The sequence below is a fragment of the Magnolia sinica genome, chromosome 6, assembly GCF_029962835.1.
Source record: "Magnolia sinica isolate HGM2019 chromosome 6, MsV1, whole genome shotgun sequence".
In the NCBI taxonomy this organism is placed as follows: Eukaryota; Viridiplantae; Streptophyta; class Magnoliopsida; order Magnoliales; family Magnoliaceae; genus Magnolia; species Magnolia sinica.
In genome coordinates, this window is record NC_080578.1 from 64,569,345 (window position 1) to 64,582,319 (window position 12,975).

Below are 12,975 nucleotides of genomic sequence, written 5' to 3' on the forward strand. Positions count from 1 at the left end.
ATTGAAACTAAATCAAATAGGATAGAGACTCCTATATAGCAATTAACAGAGGAGAAACGGAACCTGAGATTCAAATCGTAGCTTGCTGATGCACCAGCTTCACCTTCTCTCTCAGGAACTGCCGTATATGTTCACGTTTCCAGTTGTCAATTCTGCAAAATCAAATACAGAAACCCTCAGTGCACAGAAAATAGCCTCAAGTTGGAAATCGCATCAAGAAAACGCATCTACAGAAGATCCAGTGCAGAAAATAGAAAAATTAGGGCAGAGATGGGAAAATCACCTGCTTATGATGGAATCGAAGGAAGATCGAGATCTCACAGAAAGCGAGCGAAAGATATCTAGGGTTTTTTTTTATTTTTTACCAACTCCTCCGATCTCCGCCGTGGAGATGAAGGAACACTTGAAACTTCAAAGAGTGAGAGGACAGCGAGCGGAGAGGGAGAGGGAGAGCGCACAAGAGGGAGTGGGCCGGAGAGGCAGAGAGAAGGAGGGAGATGGAGAGGGAGAGCACGCGAGAGTGAGAGGGAGAGGGAGAAGGAGAGCGTGCGATAGGGAGAGGGAGAGGGAAGGAGAGCGAGATGCAGTGGAGAGGGAGAGGCAGGGAGAGGGAGATACGGCGCAAGGGAGAGGCAGAGAAAGAGGGAGATACGGCTTTAGGGTTTTTTTTTAATAGCAAGGGACCCTTTACCCGCAGCTGTTAAAACGGGCTGCGGGCAAAGGGTAAGCCCATCAGTCGGCTAAACCGTATTTTGTTGTAGTGGGATGTCCTTCAAGGTAGATGATCCCAGATACATCCTGACTAGAAAATGATAGTTATCAGTGAGTTACTACCGAGTTGACTCAGTTGGAAACTGGGCCAGTCTACATCACTGTCGAGTTGGGAGGAGATTTACTTGAAGCTGGTGAGTTTTGCAGTTTCATATCTAAGTGGAAGTTGTCTTCCATTTTTATAGAAACTCAAATCCCAACTCTAATAGCTGACTGAGTTGATATCTAGTTTAGATATTGAGTCAACTCGTTAACGAGTTGCTTGATGTGGAGCTCACAGGGATTTTTTTCAGGGGTTTATACTTGATTAAGGAGTGGTCATTCTTCAAGTTGAGCTGCGGCGAATGGCACCTGCCGCAGGTCATTTTGAGATCTCAGTAAGATGTTGCTAAGTTAACTCATTACCGACGGTTTGCAGGGGAGTTTGATGGAAACGGTTTTGAGCTATACCTGCTATAAGAAGTGGTCTCATATGATGGTGTAGAGGAGTCTGATTTAGTCCCAGCACGAGTCGGATTACATCGGAATGCTGATCTCGGGGGATAATCAACCTCAAGGACTCGTCCAAGCTTTAGAAGTTCGGGCTGGGATGATCGGGTTGGAACGAGTTAGCGCCAATCTGACTTGGTCCTGGCATCACGTTGGTGGAGTAGTAGCTAGGAGTTGGTGTGGTCATTTCAGGGAAATGACTCTGCCACTGCCTGGAATCGTCACCGCAACTCAGTAGTGCTGAGTTGGGAGAAGTAGCAGAGGTGGACGATGGCGGTCTCACTGGAAAGATCGAACGGTAGCTGGAAACTTTTCCAGCATCTAGTTCTCTCTCACTCCTTCTTCCACTCTCCCTCTCCTTTCTCTCTCATTATCTTCTCTCCTCAGTCTCAATCTTCTCTCAGCAGATCTACGACTCGGGCCGAGTGGAGTTGCTACCTGCAACTCGAACTAACGGCGCCTAAAACTCTCCCTTTCCTTTTCTAATTCTTTTCTTTCTATTTTTTTTCCTTCGGGATTCGCCCTAATGCACGGCTATATATAGCCCTTTCTATTTCTATGTCCTTCTACGGCTAATATCTGAGATTAGCGTGCTATTAATGCAAGTTGGTCAAGAATAGGTTGTCATCAGGGCCCCACTGCACATCAGATCTTGTGTAGGGGTCACTGATCTAAGCTCGGTATTAGAGGGGGTGGGCCACACGATGGATGTCTTAGATTAGAGAAAAGATTAGTTTTTAAGAAGGTGGGTTTTATGGTTGGTTTGTGGAAGATGACCCACTGGTCATGGCAATTTTGAAATGACCGGGAGATCTGATGATTAGGGGCATTTAGATGGTCCAGATGATGGCCATGAGGCTTGTGGGTCTCGCTCTATGGAGAGATTGGGGCCTCTGATTACACATCCTTTCAATACGAGAGGCGATTCGCACCGCGGCAAAGTTGCATCAAAATTTCAGTTTGCCACGAGATTTTAGAGCAGCCTTAGGTCAGACACTCCAGATTAACTGGAAGGAATTTCTAGAAGATGGGGAAAGGCTGGGATCAAATTTTACCAAAGATGAAAGTTCTTCCTTCCGCTTTCGGGTGCGTAGGGAGCTATTTCAGGAAAACCCAGGCCTGACTAGGACATTAGCTTGGTGCGTAGACGAGCTTCAAGCATTCTGGGCGAAAGGATTTTCTAGCAAGGCACTGCTGATGTGGATTTTTTATCCCTCAAGGGCTGGGGATTTCTCCCCTTGTCGAGAGCCTTCGTAGAACACTGACCGAGTGGACATTTGTGCCTGGGTGTGGGTACTACCACATGTAACTCTACTGTAGTTATGGCCGGTGGGCCCCACTGATCATGATGGACAGTCTTGATCATGGGGACGACACTTGGTGGTGGGTCGTTTCGTGATGTCAGAAGAATGACAATTTTTGAACGTGATCGCAGCGGCAAATCGGGTGGATTCCCTGATTTTTGAGTTTTTATCGGGTCAAACTATATTTGATCCCGTGTTTGGCAAGTGTATATGGTTTTGTGTACACACGTGGATGAACATGGGGCCCACGTGATGATCAGTGTGATCCACGCCGTTCATTCTCTTTGGAAGTCTCATTCGAGGTCTTTGACCAAAGATGAGGCAAATCCAAGGTTTGGGTCGATCACACTAAGTGATTTGAGTGTTTTTCAACTATCAGAGTTGTTCTAATTTACACTAAAGTATAGGGTTTTTTGGATTTGTTTAAAGGATAATTAGCAGTGAGTTCAATGGTCTAATAACTTGATTATGATGGTCAGTGCTGGATTTCTATATCAAGTGACATGAGCCTAACAATTGATGTATTCAGTGATCTATGCCACTAATTCCCTAGCGATTGTATTCATTCAGGAGTACCTATAGTATGAAATTAGGGATTTTAAATAGTGGTGTTAAGTGATCTAATGGTTGGTGGATTGGTTATCGACAATAGGGTTTTCTAGTTTGATTAGAATTTGTTGATGGTCATCTAGTTTACTTAGAGTGTTCAGTGTGGATTATAAATCTAAGTAATTGTGACCTGATGAATGACGAGTTTGATGATTAGGGGTTTGTTATTGACGGTGGTTGGTTTATTTCGCTTATCAAGAAGATAGAGATCCTAGATGACGTGCTAGTCTTACTTGAAATTCAATGGAGGGATGGTCTAATCTATGGATGACGATTGACAATTGGATCATCATGTTGATGTACTCTTCGGTTGAAAGGTCAAGGGCCAGCTCGAAGCACCTTGTAGGTACGTTGTGATTGTCATAGTTTGAATCTAATGGTCAAGATGGATAAATTGAGGATAGCAGGATGGAGGTGTTTGGTCTAAATTACATGTGTTCTCACACATGTATAAAGTTATTTTAGATCTCTATAGTAACACCCGAGTATAGAAAATGCAGGGTGTTACACGACCTTGCTAAGAGGGGAGTACAACATCATCACATGTTATGCTTAGTTATCTTCATAATTCATTCCTATGTGCATCATATGTATGCTTGGATGAGGAGTGATTAATCATGGTATGTGCCTTTGGGCAGGTTGTTTATGAGACTCCTCGAGTGATGGAGTTGCCCTACATGAGCGCGCTGTATGCACAAGAATGATGCATGGTTGATTGGTATGATTCATGCATCTCCCATTGCATAACACAATTATTATTTATCATAGCGTCATCAGGGCTATAGCCTCCACAGGCACATTGTGGATGGCCAGATTTGGACACAAGAAATGCTTAGTTTTAGCACTGTGGGTACGTAGAATGTCCTTGGGTGAAAGTCCCAAAACCTTTTTGGTACCAGGAGATGCTCCAACGTCTAGACCGAGTGGAAATATGAGCGTCGGTGCTAAATACCATTAAGCCGTGTCTCCCACTATGTTGTGGTTGGTTGGAAGGAAGTGTGGCCTTATCCGCCTGAGTGAAGGGGCTGTAAGCTAGGTTGAGTTTGACTAGCTCTCAAATGGGTATGCTATTGACGAGCCGAGTAGGTATTGGTAGACCACTGGCGGATAGTGAGGTCTCTTCCACTTGCTTGGCTGCGCAGCTAAGGAGGCGGCAGTCAGTGTGCAGTGTATTTGACCCCGGTGATTTTTCAGAGAGGAACTGTACTGATATGTCACGCCCCAAATTCGGAAATCAGATTCACAGGAATTTCGATTGCCGAATCCGGTGCCGACAGCCTCCGTAGTACCCCATTCTCGGCTCCTAGCGTCCATACGCCAGATTCCGATCCTGGGATCCTACAAGGAGGATTTTTTTTATATATATATACATACATTTAACTTGTAATAAGCATAACCACAAGATTACCAAATTCACAAAGGCAAAATTATCACCACATATCCACTAATATAATCATTGAGTATAATGCTGAAAAGAAATACATATATCGAAAGTCAAGCTTCAGAAGACCGCTGCACGCTCCAAGCTCAACACTGCTGCAACCTAACATCACCTGCACGCATCTATCATGCATAAGCTTATAAAAAGCTTAGAGGGTGGAGTAAGTGTGTGCACAAGGTAAGTGCCAAGTATTCAATACAATGCCATCAACATACAATACCGGAAATACTAGTAATCCATAAATCGTACACAATCAGAATAAGCAGAAATACTGACAAGTCCATGAGTCAATCAATATCAGAATACGTAATATAAAACAACTATGCAAATGAGGAGTCATAAAGAGCTAAATATCAAATGCCTAGGATGCGATGCAATATGCAATTCCTAATGAGTTCATAAATAACATCAGCCGTATCGAGACCATATAAATGCCAAGAACACAGTAACCCAAAATGTTATATGTCGCAGATGTAATGCAATATGCGGTGAGAATGGAATGACCATGCTAGAGTATGAAGCCGGGACGATAGTACGTAGTATCGCAAGCTATGGGGTCCATCACAAGGGACTTCTATCCAAACCAGTCCCATACCTAAATTTGGATAGTCAGACCTAATGTGGTAAACTCTTGATCTCAGGTTAGTCGCGTGCCCAACCGAAATCCTGGCCATGCGAAGGTACACGTAATAAATAGTTGCGCACCACCAGCCCGAGTGGATAGTGAATGAATGAATGAATGAATGAGTATGCAATTCCTGCTCAATAAGTCCACATATCAGTACGGTTCCTCTCTAGGAAATCACCGGGGTCTATTACACTCCAAACCAGATTGCCGCCCCATCGCGCGCAACAAGGTGAGTGGAAGAGACCTCATTATCCGCCTGCCAATATCGGGCCCGGCTCGTAGATAGCGGACCCATTCCTCGAGTTGGTCAGACTCAGCCTAGCATTGCCCCCTCCTCTCGGGCAGGTAAGGCCGCACCCCCTTCCAACCGACCACGATACAGTGGGAGACGCGGCCTAACGGTATACGGCCCTCATGCGCTCATGCATCCACTCGGTCTAGACGTTGGAGCAACCTCTGGAACCAAGAGGGTTTAGGGACTTTCACCCAGGGATATCTATAGCACCCCATGTAGAACAGATTTCCGGTGTCCCATCTGGCCATCCACGATATGCCTGTGGAGGCTACGACCCTGATGTCGCTAGGGCGTACAATAATAACGGTACACAATGCAAGATGCATGAGTCATACAATCCAGTCATGCATCAATCCTGCGCATACCGTGCACTCATGTGAGACAACATCCGCCTATCAGGGAGTCTCATAACATCCTGCCCAATGACATATGCAATGGTCAATCACATCTCATAACAAACATACAGATGATGCGAATGGCATGTATCATGATGTTATGCTGTCACATACTCATAATCGGTATCAATAACCGACATCAACAATCGACCTCGACAATGAGGACATTTAACCAACATTGCCCCTAAGGAACGGCCACATAGATCCAAACATATAATGGGCCTACGGCCTCACATAAAGTCCTAATATACAACACGATGGGCCTTACTCAAGGTTTTAATACACATCACGATGGGCCTCTCACATGGGCCTAACATAGATCACAATGGCTCTATCGTCTGGCCCTAAAATGCATCAAAATGGGCCTCATCACATAGGCCTCGACAATCGGAATCGGCCTCGACAAATCGAAATTAAGCTATACAATCGGAATCGGCATATCGGTCACGTCAATCGGTAATCGGTCACGTCAATCGGTAATCGGTCATGACAAACGAAATCGATCGATAATCAGAATCGGTAAATCGGTCTCGACAATCGGGATCGATCGATAATCAGAGTCGGCAAATCAGACATGACAATCGGATCGATCAATAATCCAAATCGGCAAATTGGCCACGACAATCGGAGTCGATAATCGGTCTCGACAATCGGGATCGATCGATAATCAGAGTCGGCAAATCGGTCACGACAATCGGAGTCGATAATCGGTCTCGACAATCGGGATCGATCGATAATCAGAGTCGGCAAATCGGTCATGACAATCGGATCGATCGATAATCCAAATCGACAAATCGGTCATGACAATCGGAGTCGATAATCGGTCTCGATAATTGGGATCGATCGATAATCAGAGTCGGCAAATCGATCATGACAATCGGATCGATCGATAATCCAAATCGACAAATCGGTCACGACAATCGGAGTCGATAATCGGTCTCGACAATCAGGATCGATCGATAATCAGAGTCGGCAAATCGGTCATGACAATCGGATCGATCGATAATCCAAATCGGTCACGACAATCGGAGTCGATAATCGATCTCGACAATCGGGATCGATCGATAATCAGAGTCGGCAAATCGGTCATGACAATCGGATCGATCGATAATCCAAATCGGTCACGACAATCGGAGTCGATAATCGATCTCGACAATCGGGATCTATCGATAATCAGAGTCGGCAAATCGATCATGACAATCGGATCGATCGATAATCCAAATCGGTAAATCGGTCACGACAATCGGAGTCGATAATCGGTCTCGACAATTGGGATTGATCGATAATCAGAGTCGGCAAATCGGTCATGACAATCGGATCGATCGATAATCCAAATCGGCAAATCGGTCACGACAATCTAAATCGATCGGTAATCAGAATTGGTAAATCGGTCAATAATCGGAATCGGCGAGAATAGGCTGAACAAGGCCTAAGGAAAGGTTACAATGAGGACATCTAACCATCATTGTCCATCAATGTGGACATTTAACCAACATTGCTCCCAAGCAGTGGCCCACATAGGGCCAACGTATAATGGGCCCATGGCCTCACACAAGGGTCTCATACATCAAGTAGGCCGCATCACATGGGCCGGAACTACATCTCAATGAGCCTCATTATATGTGCCATAATCACATTACATCAGGCCTTGCCCATGGGCTTCGAATACATCACAACCCTGCACATGGGCCTCAAATACATCACCATACACATCACAATGGGCCACATCTCATGGGCCTGATACACATCAAGTGGGCTGCATATCGAGCCCCACATACATCACATTAGGCCACTGAGTAGGTGGGCCCTGCACGGCCAGCAAGTGGGCCATTTGCTTACACAGCAGGTGGGCCTCACCAGGTGGGTAGCGTGGGTGCAACATATACAACATACATTACGGCGGAGCCCACGTCACCATCCAAACATCGCCCATGTAAATCAATACTACCCAAACATCGTCTAGCACCGTCCAACACAATCTGGACGGTGTGGATGAAATGCATCATGGTGGTGCCCACCGTGGAGATACAACATAAACATCATAGTGGGACCCACATGTGCCATCAAGGAAGGCCCCCACAACTTGCTGAGTAGCCAGGTGTGCGGTACCCAGCCAACCCACATCCCACCATCCCATGGATTAGACGGTGCGGATGGAATGCATCATTACAAGGTGGGCCTCACACGCTGCCATGGTGGGGGTCCACGTCAATTGGATGGATGGTAGGGGTATAACATAGGTCTCACACATGTGGCCCACACACGCAACAGCGTGCCTACATGGCACCGTCCAGATGGACGGTGCTTAAGTAAGATACATGTATTAAAGGTGGGTCCCACATGGGGCCCACCAGATATAATATATAATATACATATTATATTGTATTATATATAATATATATAATATATAATATCCTACCATATATTACATATAATATATTATATAATATATAATACATATACATAGTCCAGGCCCTTGACGGCCTGGACACGAGACACACATCAAGGTGGGGTCCGCACAACCCATCTGATGGACGGCGTTGATGGGAAACACACATCAGGGCCCACGGTTCTGTCCAGTTGGACGGATTGTGTGGATATATAAGCATCACGTGTGGGACCCACGGATCTTGCTGACGTCCTACAGATGGACGGTGTGAGATTTTCACAGGTGCAGGGTGGGACCTGCAGGTGGGCAGCGCGGAGTACAGATACATCACGGTGGTTGCCACATGCGTGTGGGTCCCACATACGTGGCAGGTGAGGCTAAAATACATACCTCAAGGCCCCCAATTGATCAGTTGACGTCCATCAAGTTGGACGGTCTTGATATAACATGTACATCGCGATGGAATACCCCTGCACCATCCAACGGGTCCAGCACCGTCCAGATGATCGGGACGGTGTGGATGAAAATAATGCATCACGGTGGGGTACCCCTGCACATTCTCACGGTGTCCAGCATCGTCCAAAGCATTAGACGGTGTGGATCAAATTACATAAATCATGGTGGTCTCATGCAGCTTACTGACGTAAACAGCAGCTAGTAGCTGCGTGAGGCACACAAGCCAATCAAATCAAGGACGCTGTGCACACAGCACAAATACGGTGGGTCCCACCGTCCAAACAGTGGACGGTGGATGAGGTGCATCCGTTAGGTGGGTCCACATGCGCGTGGCCCACCATCCAATCATGCTAACACTTGTGTTTTCCTCTGTCCAGGTGATGGATGGTTAGATGGAACATACATCCTAGTGGGGTCCATGTCAGCATGGATAAAACACTACATCACCGTGGTGTTCTTGCTGTTGCTGGATAGATGGTCCAGCAGTGTCCCCTCTGCTTGGACGGTAGAAGGAACACATACAGCAGGTGGGTGCCCACCGTCCAGACTATGGACGGAAAGGATACAACATATTCATCATGTGTGGGTCCACGTGGTGGCCCACCAAAGCTTTGGATCAACTTGATATTTGTAATTTCCCTCATCTAGGCCTGTCCAAATGGACGGGCAGCAATGGTGGGTCCCACAATCGGACGGTGTGGATCAAACTCAACATGGTGGGCCACACACCTCATCAACATCATCACCAAACAAAGAGGAAAAAAAGAGAGGGAGAGAGAGAGAGAGAGGAAAACGGATGGTGGAGATGGGAGGGACCCCGTCACTATGGGCCCCTCTTTGATACAAGGCATACATCGAGATGAGTCCCACCACATGTGGGCCCTCAAATGATCAAATCCACACAACAAAACAAAGAAAAACACCCACCGTTTGCAAATCTTCTAGCCTCTTTGGTCTCCCCGAGCTCCAAGGGACGCGATTCAACGGTCGAGATTATCTTTGGAAGGTGAGGATGGGAGGTAAGAAGGTGGGCCACACAAGCATTTCCATGGAAGTCATGGACGTTGGGTGTTCTCATGGTGCTTGAGAGAAAAAATGAGAGAGAGATGAGAGAGAGAAAGAGGTTGTAAGAGAGAGAGGGATGGGTGAGTGATGGGGTGAGTGATGGGTGAGTGATGGGTGTACTTGAAAAGGGATGGGTGGAGAGAGGGAGAGTTGACTTTGGGTTGCTTTTTGGGTAATGTGACATGTACTTGATTGATTTGACAAATTGATGAGATTCTCTCGGTATTGCCACACGCGGTGTTTTCTTCGAACTGAACGTGGGCCCACATCTCCTTGCCTGGGTATCGCCTCGGCGCGCGAGACGTAGCATCGAAACCGCGGCGACGGCGCGGTCGCACGGGTACAAGTCTCGGGTCAAGCCGACTCTGAATAACGGGACATGACTTAGGGTTGCGCGCAAACCCCAATAACAGAATGCGGGTCGCCGGAATTCGACCGAGAGAACCGCGGAAGCCTATAGAACGGTACGGGTTAGGATACGGGCCTTACATGATATGTGGATTTGATATGAGGACTAGCATGATCGCATTGCATATTACATATGGCATTTGGCTATATAGGCCCTGCATCGCATAGCCTTGGTATAGATGATAGCATTCATGCTTAGTGTAGTGTAGCCTTAGGATGATTGATGGCATTCTTGCCTTGTATTGCATAGCCTTGTTATGGCTAGTGGTATTCATGGTCTTTTCAGTATATTCCACATACTCTGATATTGCATACTTGGCACCTGTCCTACACACTTAACCACCCTTTAAACTTTCTATAATCTTATGTATTATTGATGCGTGCAGGTGACACTAGGCAGTAGCTGAGCAGGACTAAGAGCGTGCCGAGGAGCTTTTGGAGTTTTATTATAGCCATTGTATGTTTCCCCTTATGCGCCTTGTAAAAGTTTTTATTCTTAATGGATTTTGTGATGATGTTCCTATGGTTATTATTTGTGGGTTATAAGCTTGGTTATGTTGATTATGACATAGACTTATGCTATAGAAATCTTCCTTGTAGGATCCCAAGATCGGAACCTAGTGTATAGGTGTCAGGAGCCGAGAATGGGGTACTACGGAGGCTGTCGGCGCCGAATTCGGTGAATGGGAATTTTGTGAGCCTGGTCTCCGAGTTTGGGGCGTGACAGGAGTTAGTATCAAAGCATAACTCGAGAATAACTCAAGACAACATCACATATCTTCTTCGAGCTTAGGACACTACTTGTCTCGAGTGCATACTCGTTTGATTTGGTTCTCTAACTTCTGAGCCTTCGAGGGTTCTGTTCTCAAGATTGATGGACGCCTTTGTTCCTTTTGTAAACCATGCTACCTAGACGAGGCATGAGAGGCACCCGTGGTGCTCGAGTAACTCGAGTGCATCCCGCTCCACCTCTTGAGGATCTTATTCCTGAGGTTCTCATTCCACCTCCAGTTGCTCTTGTTCCCCTGCCTGAGCTTGTTGTAGTTATGCCAAAGGCCCTCGCAGTCCTGCGCCTTCGCCTAAGGCCAGTGAAGCCCCTACATTCCCTACCATACCCGTTGAAGCAGAGCAGTTATAGTAAATGTTGCAGGCTATCACAGCCGCTCTCCATGGGCATGACAGAAATCAGTGGAGACTCTAGAGCAGACAGAGCAGGTACGCACGGGCGCTCTTTTACGAGACTTCCGTCAGTATGATTCCCCACGTTTCTAGGGTGAGTCAGACCTTGCAGCAGCTAAGTTATGGCGCTCCGAGGTGGAGAAGATTTTCGACACCATGCGATGCATGACTCGGCAGCGAGTCCCATTGGTGGTGTTCCTTCTTCAGGGAGAGGCTCAGCATTGGTGGGCATCCATTTCTCGAGTGGCTGAGCCAGATTTTGTGTGGACTTGGGAGGATTTTGTGGACCGGTTTGACCAAAAGTTCTTCCCTGAGCATGTTTAGCAACAACGTGCATTGGAGTTTGAGACGCTTGTCTAGGGGGACATAACCCTATCACAGTATGAGGCACATTTCATCTCATTGTCCATATTTGTGACTTATCTTATGGATGATGAGAGGTGGAAGGCTCGCCTTTTCGTGAATGGCTTGCGTCCCGCCCTCAGGAGTCGTGTGGTTGGACACTTGCTTACGATGTTCAATCAGGTTGTTCAGAGAGACCTGGTCTACGAGGATGATTGGGCCACCTTGTAGAGGACCGATGACTAGGGAGGAGACCAGAAGAGGAAGGCACCCTCCGGTAGCTCCCGTCAGCAGCAGCACCATTGGCGTACGACTCACTTAGGATTTCGAGCACTAGCAGTGCATCCAACATCATCTTCTGGACCATTCACAGGAGTTTTCTTTGGTTGTGGTAGAACGGGACATCGTAGGCACGAGTGTCCCCATCCTCAGCAGTAGCAGCAGCAGCCCCCACATTAGCCTCCACAGCAGCAGTAGTGACCACAACACCAGCCTCCGAGGCCTCCCCCGCAGTAGCAGAGGTAGCAGATTAGGTCACCGCAGTGGTAACAGCAGCAGTACAGACCGCAGAGGGGACAGATACCTCCCCCGCCTGCCTGGGGTAGATTTTATACTGCTTAATAGGACCCTCAGTCATCAGGAGGGGTAGTCGAGGGTATTCTTCCTGTTTCTGCTTACATCGCACATGCATTGTTTGATTATGGAGCATCTCATTCTTTTGTGGCTGAGGAGTTCTGCCGATCGACTGGTCTACCATTGGAGTCTGCTCACGAGAGTTTGTCGGTATCGACTCCCTTGGGGAAGACTGCAGTATTGGGCTAATTTTACTTGTCTTGCCCCGTTCTGATTGGGGATATCTTTCTACCTGTGGATTTGTTCGTGTTACCGATGTTTAAGTTTGATGTTATCCTAGGCATGGATTGCTTGCAAAGTATCATGCCGTATTGGACTACTCCACAAGGACAGTCACGTTCTGTATACTCAGCTTGCCGTTGTTCTAGTTCGTTGCCAAGCCTAGAGGAGAACCATTGTCTAGTTTGATGGCATGTGTAGTAGAGGAGTCAGTGGCTGTGAGCATTGATCAGTTGTTGATTATTTGTGATTTCTCCGACGTGTTCTAGGAGATTCCGGGGTTGCCGTTGCGCCGACAGATTGAGTTCCAGATTAATCTTGTGCTCAGTACCACGCCTATCTCAAAGGCCCC